Below are 12126 nucleotides of genomic sequence, written 5' to 3'. Positions count from 1 at the left end.
GTTCTGAAAACACAAGCCTGTTTTACTAAGCCGCCATTGACTTATATGTAGTCGTATTAATTGAAAACCTGAAAGCCATAGCGACGAGCTGATTAGAAACGGAATTGCTCTGTTTGCTTATGTAATCTACAACCCATGAAGCCACATTTATTTAACTTAAATTACCCTCAGGAATTTCGGACTACAGAGCGGCAGGGGCACGTGAATCAATCAACGTAAGAGACTGAACACAAATGGACAATATTAAAATCCTAACGACAATGTTGTGCTTAAAACTTATTAATTGCTAACATTTTGCGTTACCGTGTTCGGTCGGGGAAAAAGAGGCGATTTCCCATACATAATATTAGCTTGATTGTGTCGTAAAGCAGCAGTTTTCTAGCGCCGATCGGCCGCACATGGCGTGCATATCGCTGTTAGAACCATCTAATACCGGGCTTGACAACAATGATTGCCTCATTCGCCGAAAGAGGCCGCGAGTTAATATCGGCCGCGGCGGTGTGTGGCGTGACGCGGTCAGGCGCCTCTAACGCAATGTCCCGCTGAGTGCTGCCAAAGCGTCCCCAAGCATCGTCCGTATTCAATATTGGGTTATCTTTTCGTGGAACGCGGGCCTTGGATCGCGTGAATGGAGTTCAGAAAGGGGACGGAAAACTAAGTTTGGCCGTCAAAGGTCTAGCCACACGAAGCAGTTCATTAATCATAACTGCTTTTGCATTCTACATTACGCCATGCATTTGTGTTGGCTCGCCAGATTCTAAACACGAATGCGCCTATGTGAGAGAAAAAAAGAAAAAAGCTGACCTCTAGCGCACTTGCTTTTATAAAAGTGAGGGAGCTAGAGTACAGCTTACACTCTTTTTACTCCTTACTGTTTAGAGTGCTGCCTGTGAATGTCACACGGACGGACATTGTTGACACGAGGTGTTCTAAAATGTGCAGCATGTCTAGCGGCAGCGCGCTGTGTTACCGAAAAGTAGGCCTGAATATGTGCGTGAGGCTGAACCCGTACGGGCACTACGAAATTCTTCGCGATATTTCTGTGCGAGTTCTGTACGCGGTGCGGCGGTAAGCCCACGCTCTTCCACGTTTCGTAGAGAATTTTGTTCGGTATTATGCCATTCGGTTGTGCACCAATATTTAATTTTTCTACCTTGAAAAACTAGGAAAATTGGAGTTTCTAAGATATTTCTCTTGCTTGCAATTATTGCGCTAACTGTTGACGTGAAAATTGGAAAGCGCAAAATATAGTGCTAGATATGTAGAACACAGCATTTTCTAGACCGTAGAAAAGGACAATTACCGAAGTATCCAGCAGTAAATTTTGATTCCAATAAGGCACAAAGCCAGTTATTTCTTGTTAACAAAATTTCAGTAATAAGTTTCACTAATGCAATTGTTTAAATCACTTGGTATTGAAGAGAAAAATCTCTAGTCGGCAAGATGAGATAGAATTCACCAAGGCCTCCTTCCTACAACCATTTCCATAAGGATTCAACATTCGCGGTCTCACATTGCGGCTGTGTACGAGGCAGGCCGCTTACGCGGTTCATAACGACTGGAAAAGCAAGTCGGATAAAGAGGTTGGTACGAAGCGCTAACATATCGTTCGCATCAAAGAATAGAGTTTCGCGACTTGAGCGCGAATCACAGGGAAAAGGCGACGTTTCTTTGCCGCTTTTGAGGAAGGAAATTCGAAAAAATACGTACATACAAGCGGAAGAGAAGGCGCCGTCTACGGCTCGCAACGAATGCCGGTCGCGTCACCGACGCGAGCACAGTAGAAAGGAAAAAGAAAGAGGAGTCGTTGGTTTCCACGCTTAAAAAGGCAATATGTATGCAAACGCTGGGGACGAAAACGACGTTGCCGAAGGGGCCTGTGGCGTTGCGACGCTGAAGGAAAAGAAAATGCCGCTTTCTCCGGGGGCATAAATGCGGTGGCTATGGGATGCGCCCGCGGAGTAAGATAAGGAGGAAAAGATTGCCTCCGCAACATCCGCGTCTCCCTTCACCCTCAACTCTCTACGGCTGGTCGCAATTTTCGCGCCGCCAAGCCACAACGCTGCGAGTGACAAGAGACGCGAAACAAAACGTAAGAACAGCGCTACAGCCTAATAGCGTTTTTCGTCCCACCGAGAGGTAACTGGATTCTAAAATACAAAAAGGTGCCAGACCCGCCGCGGTGGCTCAGTGGTTAGGGCGCTCGGCTTCTGATCCGGAGTACCACGGTTCGAACCCGACCGCTGCGGCCGCGTTTTGGTGGGGGCGAAACGCAAAAGGCGCCTGTGTGCTGTGCAATGTCAGTGCACGTTAAAGATTCCCAGGTGGTCAAAATTATTCAGGAGCCCTCCACTATGGCGCCTCTTTCTTCCTTTGTTCTCTCAGTCCCTCCTTCATTCCTTCTCTTCCGATGCAGCTCAGGTGTTCGCCGATACGTGAGACAGATACTGCGCCATATCTTTTCTCCACAACCAAGTTACAAAAAGGTGCCAGATTTTGTATTTGAGTTTTGGGTTCATTGCATCTAATTTTCTCTATTTTAACGTCACTGCTACAGGGTCAGCCGTTAATGCTTTCACTATTTCCATACACTCGCTGAAAGTTAACACTAGTGGTGGCTGCGGTTCTCACTACGAATAATCATATATCTCTGCGTTACAGTAAAATGAAGGAAAAAAAATTAGACTGTAAGCGTGGTTAGTTTGCTCCAGCGTCTCTATTAAATAGCTCGCGTTCAACACCCTGAAAGTGTTGCTAAGCTGTGGGTCATGCGTTCGTTTAAGGGCTTAACATGCATTTTGCTTCAATGTATATGTGCTAAGCCGTTGTAAAAGGCTCAGGTGGCTTAAAAACTTGCGCAGGGATCTCTAGATACGTGGGCAGTGACGGCGGCTAATTTCGAAAGCGTCGTTTTTTCTCTTCACTACTTAAGCGGTAAATAAACTCGTATGATACGGTAAGAAGCGCAGGGAGGGTTGGAACATTACAACTGACTCACATGAAGACAATTAGCATTCAGAGATTCAGCAAATGATGCTCACAGGCTGCCACAAGGGCATTATTGGGAATTTCTCAGACGAATTTGCTAATATGAAAGCAATCTAGCAGCCGCTGCCACAAAAACGAGCTATGCTATTCAGAATTTTTGTATCTGAAATTTGAGATAGCATAAAAAGAAGTGTAAGAGGTGCAGACTCTTGGGGTTCGCTCAAAGCGTTTGAACTGAAGCAGCTTTTTCCTTGACAAGGTGCCACTTAGAATATGAATGAGTACAAAAAAATAAGGGAGGAGGAGGAGGGGGGGGGGGGGTAATGCACAACACATCCAAGAGCAAATGACTACCCGCATGTAAATCTTACAACTGACGCAGGTCGAAAACATTGTTCTATTCTATTTATCTTTACTATGCGCTTAAAGCAACGGTACATCAGGTTTTACCTGCACGTGCCTCAACAAGTAATGCAAGTTTTCAAGAGATTGTCGGGGCGCTGTATTATGAGCAATGCAAGCCGTGCTAATTCAAGCCAAGCCTGCCAACAACCCTACGTCGCAATGCAATCCTTACCGAAGGATTCTGCAGACAAACGAGTAAATAATTTAACAGAAGAGGAGAATGTGTGCGCTTTAAGATTTACGAATCCTTCTTTCGGACATTCGCCGCCACAAGTTCGCTGGACAGGACTAAAAAAAACGTAATAAACATCATTCTGTCGGTGGGGGGGGGGGGGGGGGGCATTTCAAACCTGGAGTCATATCCGTCTACTGTAGTGACTGGACTGGTAAGCATAGACGTTGTTCCCCGGAATACAGAGCTTCAGTCTTCGTCTTCTCGGTATCACACCAGAAGAAAGAACATGCAGTGGAAGCCCCTGGAAAAGAGAGGTTGGCACATTTCAGGAGAGTCCTCGTGTCAAAAAAAGCGTCAATAGGCAACACCTCTCTGATTACTACTGCAGCTTTCTTCTTTGCCAGTGCGATTGTCTTGCGTCACGGTTCTTATTCGTAGTTGACGCGGGGACCCGCCGCGGTGGCTCAGTGGTTAGCGCGTCCGGCTACTGATCCGGAGTTCCCGGGTTCGAACCCGACCGCGGCGGCTACGTTGTTATGGAGGCAAAATGCTAAGACGCCCGTGTGCTGTGCGGTGTCAGTGCAAGTTGAAGATCCCCAGGTGGTCGAAATTATTCCGGAGCCCTCCACTACGGCACCTCTCTCTTCGTTTCTTCTTTCACTCCCTCCTTTATCCCTTCCCTTACGGCGCATTAGGGGTGTCCACCGAGATGTGTGAGACAGTTGCTGCGTCACTTGCTTTACTCAAAACCAAAACCAACCAAGCGTGAATATTCTCGTTCGGCACAGAATTTTATGTTTTCGATGGAAAGAAAACAGGGCGCCTGATAAAGTTAAAATGGTAGTTACACCGTGAAGTTTTAGGTGAAGCTTATCAAACCTTATTTCCTAACCTTTGTGCTGCAAAGTACCTTTTTATAAAGATAGGCACAGCACGCAGAAAGTTTGCGAAAGCAGCTTGGCTGAATCCGTTGTGAGTTGAAATTAGGACAATAACAACCACCAAGCCAGGCTGATGATGATGAAGTGCTGTGGAACACCAGCAATCATTTGAAGACTGGGCGAACTTCTAAGAAGCCGTGTTTTATTCTGTGGTATCCTTGTGGCTTCAGCCGAAATTCCAGTGACCTGAAAAGGCAAGAGACATGATATCCTTATGGAGCATCGTGCGAAATTACTATGATGGAAGAGTGCACGTGAAGCAGCAACCCCGAATTTTCAAAATTATTACCGCCTCCCCACTCTTCTTTCAAAATTGGTTTTTGCTTTCAATCCTAAAAAAGAAAACAACAATCCTTGCGCATTGACCTACTTGAAGAAAAAAATGCATGTCTACTGGAATAATAAACTATATGTGCGTGAAAGCGAACACAAATTTAAATAACAATTTTCTTGGCTTCCCGAGAGTGCTACGCTAGGTGGAGGCAGTTTTATGGCATACGCCGCACTTAGTCAAATAAATAAAGTAAAAAACAGCAAAGAGTTGCTATTTTTTAAGTTTCTGCCGAAGAACTTGGAAGCAGCGAAGCGTGTGTCCTCTTTGTGTTGTTACTTTTTTTTAGAGTCACTGTTTTTTTTTTACTGCATTTCCATCTTGATATCAGCCTCGTGCCTTCGAGAACATGGCTTTCGACACAAGATAAATTTATTTTACGACTGCGTTAGACAAGGCCATGGGGGTAGTCAGCAAAATAGCAGGGAAAAAAAGGCAGGCTCTCAGTAGGCAGTTCACGCGGCCGTGCTTTCATCATCGTGGCTCCCAGAAGAACGTAACAGCCCACTGGCCGCATCAAAAAGCCATCTGTTTGAGCATTACTGAGTTCAAAGCGGCTCTCTGGCTGGGACAAATGCGAGGCATTGATCTTGCTGTGAAAAAGGGAGAGAAAAAATAACCACTCTCGCGCGGTAGATAGCGCTTTGTCGTTGGTTTCGTATCATTTTTTACGCTGAGACGCCTCCACAAACCCTGAGAGTGAGCAGGAGTGCATAAAAAAATATTATGAATAAACCTATGATGCAATATCAACTCTCTCTATAAGGCTCGTTGAAGGATTCTTCAGTAAGAAGCGCGATAATTGTGATACGTTTATGCTTGGCAGAGCCAAAGCAAATTGGACACGCGAACGTATTAGGTGCTCGCCCGCACACACACTTGCTTGTGGTCACTGAGCAGCGCAAGAAGAGGGACTTTGTATGGGAAAGCAGCGAATACAACTAAGAAAGAGCCACTTGGGATAAACGCTACGTATTTTTGCTATCAATGCTGTTTCGTGGCGAACAGCTTCTCATATAGGCGAATCTTTATCTCTGAAATCCAATTTATTCGTAGCAGTATCGATTTCTCTGCAAAAGGGTTCTACTGGCGCTTGTTATGGCGCAGCCAGGTTTACACATCCTGGCATGATACGCGGAAATAACCACTCGCCTCCATTGGCTCAAGTTCATTGTCGGCGGTCGAATTTTGATGGAGGCGAAATTCTAGAGGCCCGCGTGCTGTGCGATGTCAGTGCACGGTAAAGAACCCCAGGTGGTCGAAATTTCCGGAGTCCTTCACTACGGCGTCCCTCATAGCCTGAGTTGCTTTGGGACGTTAAACCCCCATAAACCATAAACCAAACCATGTTCATTGTTTTTTCAACCCCAGGAAGTTAAGCTTACGGTGGCGTCTCGTTAAGAGTTTCTACACTTCCCGTTGCGTTAACATCATTCGATTTTCACAGTGCCGCTCGCAGAAGATTTTATACGACCACTGTAGTATCTAAGACAGTAAAGTCAGCAAGCTGCATTTACATAACAAAATGTCAGTTGCAAAAAAGAAATTGTTTTGAACTTTGTCAACGAAAGCCTCTTCCCATGTTTTTTTTTTTAGTTTCGAAGTTGCACAGAGAACTTCACAACTGAAATCGACACGACGTCGAAGCTGATTTACTTACCCTTCACACATTCCCTAGTCACTGCTTCTGCTCACTCATTGTATGGCTGACATCAGGGTTGTACGAATGAAAGAAAGCTCGCCATGCCGCATGTAATCGCTAAAGCTATAATTATAGGGAGGTCTATGGTATGCAGGGATTACCGCCCTTTAACTTCAAATGCTTCTGGGCTGTAGAATAAACAGGTTAAAGGACACAATCCGACGCAGCCGCTCAAACACACTCTGCGTGCTTTTTTTTTTCGGTGGCACGTTTTGTTCGTTCGTTATTATTGACACATTCGTAAAAACCATCATGCTTTTGTTTATCCCCCTTCTATACCAAGCGTTGTCGTCGCTTTTCGAACATAAGACAGGGCTCCGCGCAGCACTTTCGCCAGCCGAGCAGGGAGCAGCAGAGAAGCAGGCAGCGTCATAACTCAGAGTTCTCCCGAGTATCGTATCGCAAACGGCCTGCTACGACCGCCCTGGCCCCGCCGGCACGCGTCTGTTATTTATAAACATTTATTGGCGCCACATTGTTTCTGCGTCTCTAGCGAGGCTCGGCCAAGCGCGCAGCGCTGCAGTTCATGAGCGACGCGCTGTCCTGCAAACCCTGTTCGCCTCACTTCCTCCTCGCCTTTCCCCCTTTCCACTGTTTGGCGCTCAAGTAACGCTACGCGGAGCACCTCAAACAAAACGCAGTGCAGTACATCGAAGGCGAAAGAACTATATACTAGGAAAAGACAAAAAAAAATGCTCAGGAGGTTGGAGGGAAGGAGGAGCAGAGCCTTCGTAAAGCCGCTTTCATTTATCACCTGTTTTCTCACTTTTTTTTTCTGCTCGAGTTTCGCTCGGGCCTCGCCCGCCGCTATTTGGGCTCCGTTTCCATTTGTGCCTATGATGAAACACGACGTACTGGTCATATTTCTCTCCGCCGTCGGAGATCACAACTGCTAGGCCACCCGCGAGCGCCTCTCGGTTTTTGCGTCCCCGCGGCCCGCATTCCAGTCAGTCTGGCGACTACGAGAGCGCATTCAGAACGCTTTGCAGGCCGGGCGCTGCTCGTGCTGTGGTAGACCAGACTCGCCAGGTCTTTCTTGGGTGACTTCCCGACGGCCCAATGAACGCGATTTCTTTTACTGACGCAGGTTTGCAGCGGAAGAGTAAAAATGCTCAACAGAAACTCTCTTTCGTATCGCAGTACAAGAAAATAATGGAGAGTGCTCAAACTGAAAATGGCTTTCTCCGCCACCGAACGGCTGCGTTGCGTTTCATCGCTTGTGTCTGATTTCTCTAATTCGCGCAAAGGATCCTTTTCTTGCTCACTTCAAGTCAGTCGACTCTGTTCTTCGTCAGCGAACAGTGCACTCAAACGAAGCATACAGGACACTAACATTTATGATGTTTGAATTTTATACACACATCCCGCTTCACAACAAAGTTTGTTTTCTCAGTTTGAATCAATTGTGGAAAACGCTTTTGTGCGTACAAGGCTCTCTAGCCTTCCTCGATGATTGCGTGTTTCCAACCAAAGGTCGTATTTTGAAAGCTTCCTTTTTTCTTCCATTTGTTTTGCTCCTGTGCCATTGGTCAGGATTAACTGGGGCTAACTGACAAGTAACGTTTCATGCCAGCCGTCAGCTATGACGCCACAGAGGGCCGCTGGCAAAGATGAAGGGACAACAGAAAGAGGAGAAAAACAAAGTATGAAAAATAAGGCTCCACAAAGCTTTTTTTTTGGTAAATCCCCTGATGTCAGGCGAAAAAAGCAGCCGTCATTGCGGGGTCGCTTGTCAATGCATTACAAAATTAAATTAATCGTATGTGGCTCCAAGCATACGTATTAAAGGCGACAATACTTCCGATACATCATCCTTTGGTAACTGCGTGTGGCGAGTTTAAATGCCTTTTTGTACAGTGTGCGTGCTCTTGCTTACCCACAGTGAAGAGAACAAGTTCTTCAGTGTCATATGAGAGCAGTACAAGAACAACAACAGTTACAACAACAAAAAAAAAACACTCCCCGTACACTTCGCAAATTTTTTATTGAGCAGTTGAAAAAAAATTTTTTTCCAGTGAATGGGCACTTGAGACACCGAATTACTCAACACCAGCCCATAGCATTACACCCCTCGATTACGACACGAACGCCTACGTGACTTTAGAAACGAGCGTATGTGCTGCACATTTAACATCTAAGGTGAAACTTGAACTTCTGGGGCTGCATTTGAACTTGCTTGGCCATAAAGTTGGGAAATCGTTCTCATACCGCCTGGCATTAATATTTGCGCACCATAATTCAGCAACGAGAGAACTCAAGAAAGCGCTGGGTACCATGGAGAACAGGATTAAAGATTAAGTTTGTTGCTTGGGTCGAGGCTATTGCAGAAAGCCATTTCTTCATCGCCGATGGCAGTGTCGTCATATTTCGCATCACCATTCCCCAGAAGTATGCAGTTAATATGAGATAGAATTTATGAGCTTACCCTTAGCGCTTCAGTCGTTCAGTGGAGCGCTAGATTAGGCTGGCTGCTCTGCTTTCTTTCCAAGAGTCAACGCGCCAGTGTACTCCAAAATAAGGCAGAACTAAAGACGGCTACGAACAGTTAAGCATCCTACTCGTACTGACTGAACTCCATCAAAACTTTCGTGTTTGCTTGAAGAAATGTACAGCAGCCAGGAACAAGCGGCTTCCTTCAGGCGTTGTCAACTTTGCGGCACGTCGTCATTGTGCAGTTATTACTCTCAGCTAGAGAGAAAATCATAGATGTTTTTTTCTTTCATTGATGCGCCTTAAAAAGAAGTAAGAATGAACTGCCTTCTAGCTGCAGCTAGAAACTGACAAACGCCAAAGCCTGACCTCCCGGTACACCGAAGTAAGCACGTCCACTGTTGTTGTGGATTGACTTCTTTTTCCTGGCTAAGAAAAGAGCAGTGAAAGATAGCATAAGCATAAAACACGTAGTCTTTAAATAAATGACAAAATGTGGCATGCCACTACTCGTCGACCCAATGCTGAAAGACGGGGGGGAAATTTCGAACGCTGTTCATGCACTTCCGCAAAGCTGCCGGCTTCTTCGCCGATATGGCCACGCGCGTTGCGAGAACCGCAAACCACAAGTTTCTCAGCAGAAGAAGCAAACAAAATAAACGTGACAGCGAGAGAAATACCCACACCAGGATCAACAGACTCGCGGGTAGATGGAGTACATTTCGCGAAGTGAAATGCTCTACAAAATGAAACCTTTTTTCTTGAAGGGTGCCGAATGGGGGCGTATATAGATGGAAGGAAATAGGCGAGTTTGAGGGGGTAAGACCTGAACCAATAAAAAACACCTGGCTGTTCGCTGTGAATCCACTGGAAAGATAGAAGACGGACAAAAAATAGAGCATGTCAATCAGAAAAAAGGCAAAAGGCTGAGAGGATCGGAGATGGAACAAGGTGCAGGCAGTTTTCAACGTCGAGCTGGTTGAAGTGTGGATGGAAGAAAACGATGATTTACATACTTATCTTCGTCTGCCTCTATCCTTTCTTTAGGATAGGGAAGCGCAAACCCGATGCATGATCTGAAGTGCGGTTGCATTTTGAAGCTCCCGGGAAAAAAAAATGAATGGCTTGGTGTTAAAAGGTGCGAAATGCGGGTGATAGAGGCTGGGAGAGAAACACTGGGCTCATGTTTGGCCCGCGTGGTTGCCACTGTGGTAGACATGCCGTAAGTAGCCTACGACACCGCCTCTTTCCTCTCCTCCAACTTTTTTCTATCCTCAGCCCTAGCTGTCTCAGGAAGTGTCCTATTTCCAAGGATAAAGCGAGGAAGAAAGTGTTCTTTTCTCCAATAAGATAGGCGGATAGTTTGAGAGGGCGGCTTCTCACAAACACCGAGGGACACACTTCCTGTCGCCGTCTTTGCCTCTCTTCTGCCATCCGTCGCTGTCGTTTTCGGAGGCGGGGGTTTCGAAACAGGACCGATAAGGAGAGCAATACGTTTTTCACGAGTGCCGAACCCGAGGAAAGGCGGTAGGTTTAGCTTTGAGTGCTTTTGGAAGAGAGAAGGTTTTTTTCGGTCGTGTTCTATTCCTCGCCCACTGAGAGAAAGGATCCAAGAATCGCTGCTGACTTGCATTTCGATTGAGCGATTTGTCGCAGATTTGATACACGGCTTTTTCTTGTCCTTTTTAGATCACATTACTCTAGTCAAGGCTTCGCGCGTGTTTCATTTATTTTTTTGCAAAAAGTAGTTTTGGTCAAAGAAAACTGCACGCCACTGTGAATAGGAAAGAAGTGGCTGCACTACGCTATCGAGGCACTGCCAACTCCGGCAAACGCCGCTTGCTTGCGCCGCGGATGTCCTGAAGGCGACCAAGCAAGGACGCGCACAAACGTGACAGGAGGATCCATGTAGCGTGCCTGTCGTGAGACAATCACGCACCAGGCAGAGGTTTTCAAGGGCGCAGTTATCAAGGGATGTCTTAGAGCGAGGGGAGTTCTTCCCTCGCCCTCTTTATCCTCGGCTCTAGTAAGCAGCGACGCGCGCTGGCGGTGACAGCGTCGCGATAGCAGAGCGCAGACGCTCGTGGCCCATTCATAGCGGCCTGAAGTTTTTAGAATGGTTTGTATTTTGTAGGGGTTTAACGTCCCAAAGCGACTCAGGCTATGAGGGACGCCGTAGTGAAGGGCTCCGGATATTTCGACCACCTGGGCTTCTTTTACGTGCACTGACATCGCACAGTACACGGGCCTCTAGAATTTCGCCTCCAACGAAATTCGACCACCGCGGCCGGGATCGAACCCGCGTCTTTCGGGTCAGCAGCCGAGTGCCATTACAAGTGAGCAACCGCGGTGGCCTAATTTTCTTTTTAGAGCGAGAACTGTACTTTAATAGTGTAGCAGTATTAATAGTAGCATTTGAGAGCAGTGTTACTTCATGGAGAAGACGGTGTGCACTGCACAACGCGAGAGTGTATCGCTGTTTGACAAGAGGCGTGTTCGGCTGCGGCAATGGCACAGCGCTCTCACGCAGTGGCCAGTAAAGCCTAGCTGTTCTTCCTGCCGCAGGTTTGAATCCCAGTCCCAAATATTTTGCTTATTTTTATTTATATATTACACTTTGCACAAACCCACAAAACCCGCTGACATCGCAAGATCTTGCTCAGCGTTTAGCAATAGAAATGTTTCTTTCACAATAATAAATAAATACATAAAAGAAATTGTGCCACGACTGGGTTTCAAACCCGCGGCTTCACGAACACGTCAGTTTCGCAGGCAACTCCACGAGGGCACTATGTTACTGTGTTAGTGCTGCAGCCGATCGTGCCTCGTGTTAAACTCAAACACACTCTCGCGCTGTGCATTGCATATCACCATCTTCATCAAATTCCATCTGCGGCGCAAGCCTGTTAGGTGAGCTTAACCTCGATCAGAGCTTAACCTGTGCCTAATATCGTCGACAGATGCGCTGACGACCCAGCAAAGCAAAACCATGAGCCATTCAAGTTAAAAGCATGCTTTCACAGGTCTACTCGGTTTAAATACGTTAAAAGACTACAAATTTTCGGCCAAAACTGTGTGTTGATGGCGCCCTATTGTTAGGTTGGATTATAGGTTGAGTTTCAGCTGCATTTTAACGCTGGTGTGTGTGCTAGTG

General features: G+C 46.4%; 1 protein-coding gene across 1 annotated transcript in view; it reads left to right on the top strand.

Annotated features, from left to right (window-relative positions):
• LOC144125921 (zwei Ig domain protein zig-8-like) overlaps positions 1–12126 on the top strand; it is a 182616-nt gene that overhangs the window by 64153 nt on the left and 106337 nt on the right. The gene's annotated exons all lie outside the window — the stretch shown is intronic.

This window comes from Amblyomma americanum, chromosome 3, assembly GCF_052857255.1.
Source record: "Amblyomma americanum isolate KBUSLIRL-KWMA chromosome 3, ASM5285725v1, whole genome shotgun sequence".
Taxonomy (NCBI): domain Eukaryota; kingdom Metazoa; phylum Arthropoda; class Arachnida; order Ixodida; family Ixodidae; genus Amblyomma; species Amblyomma americanum.
Note: the sequence above shows the minus strand (reverse complement) of the source record. Positions and strands in the feature narration are given on the sequence as shown.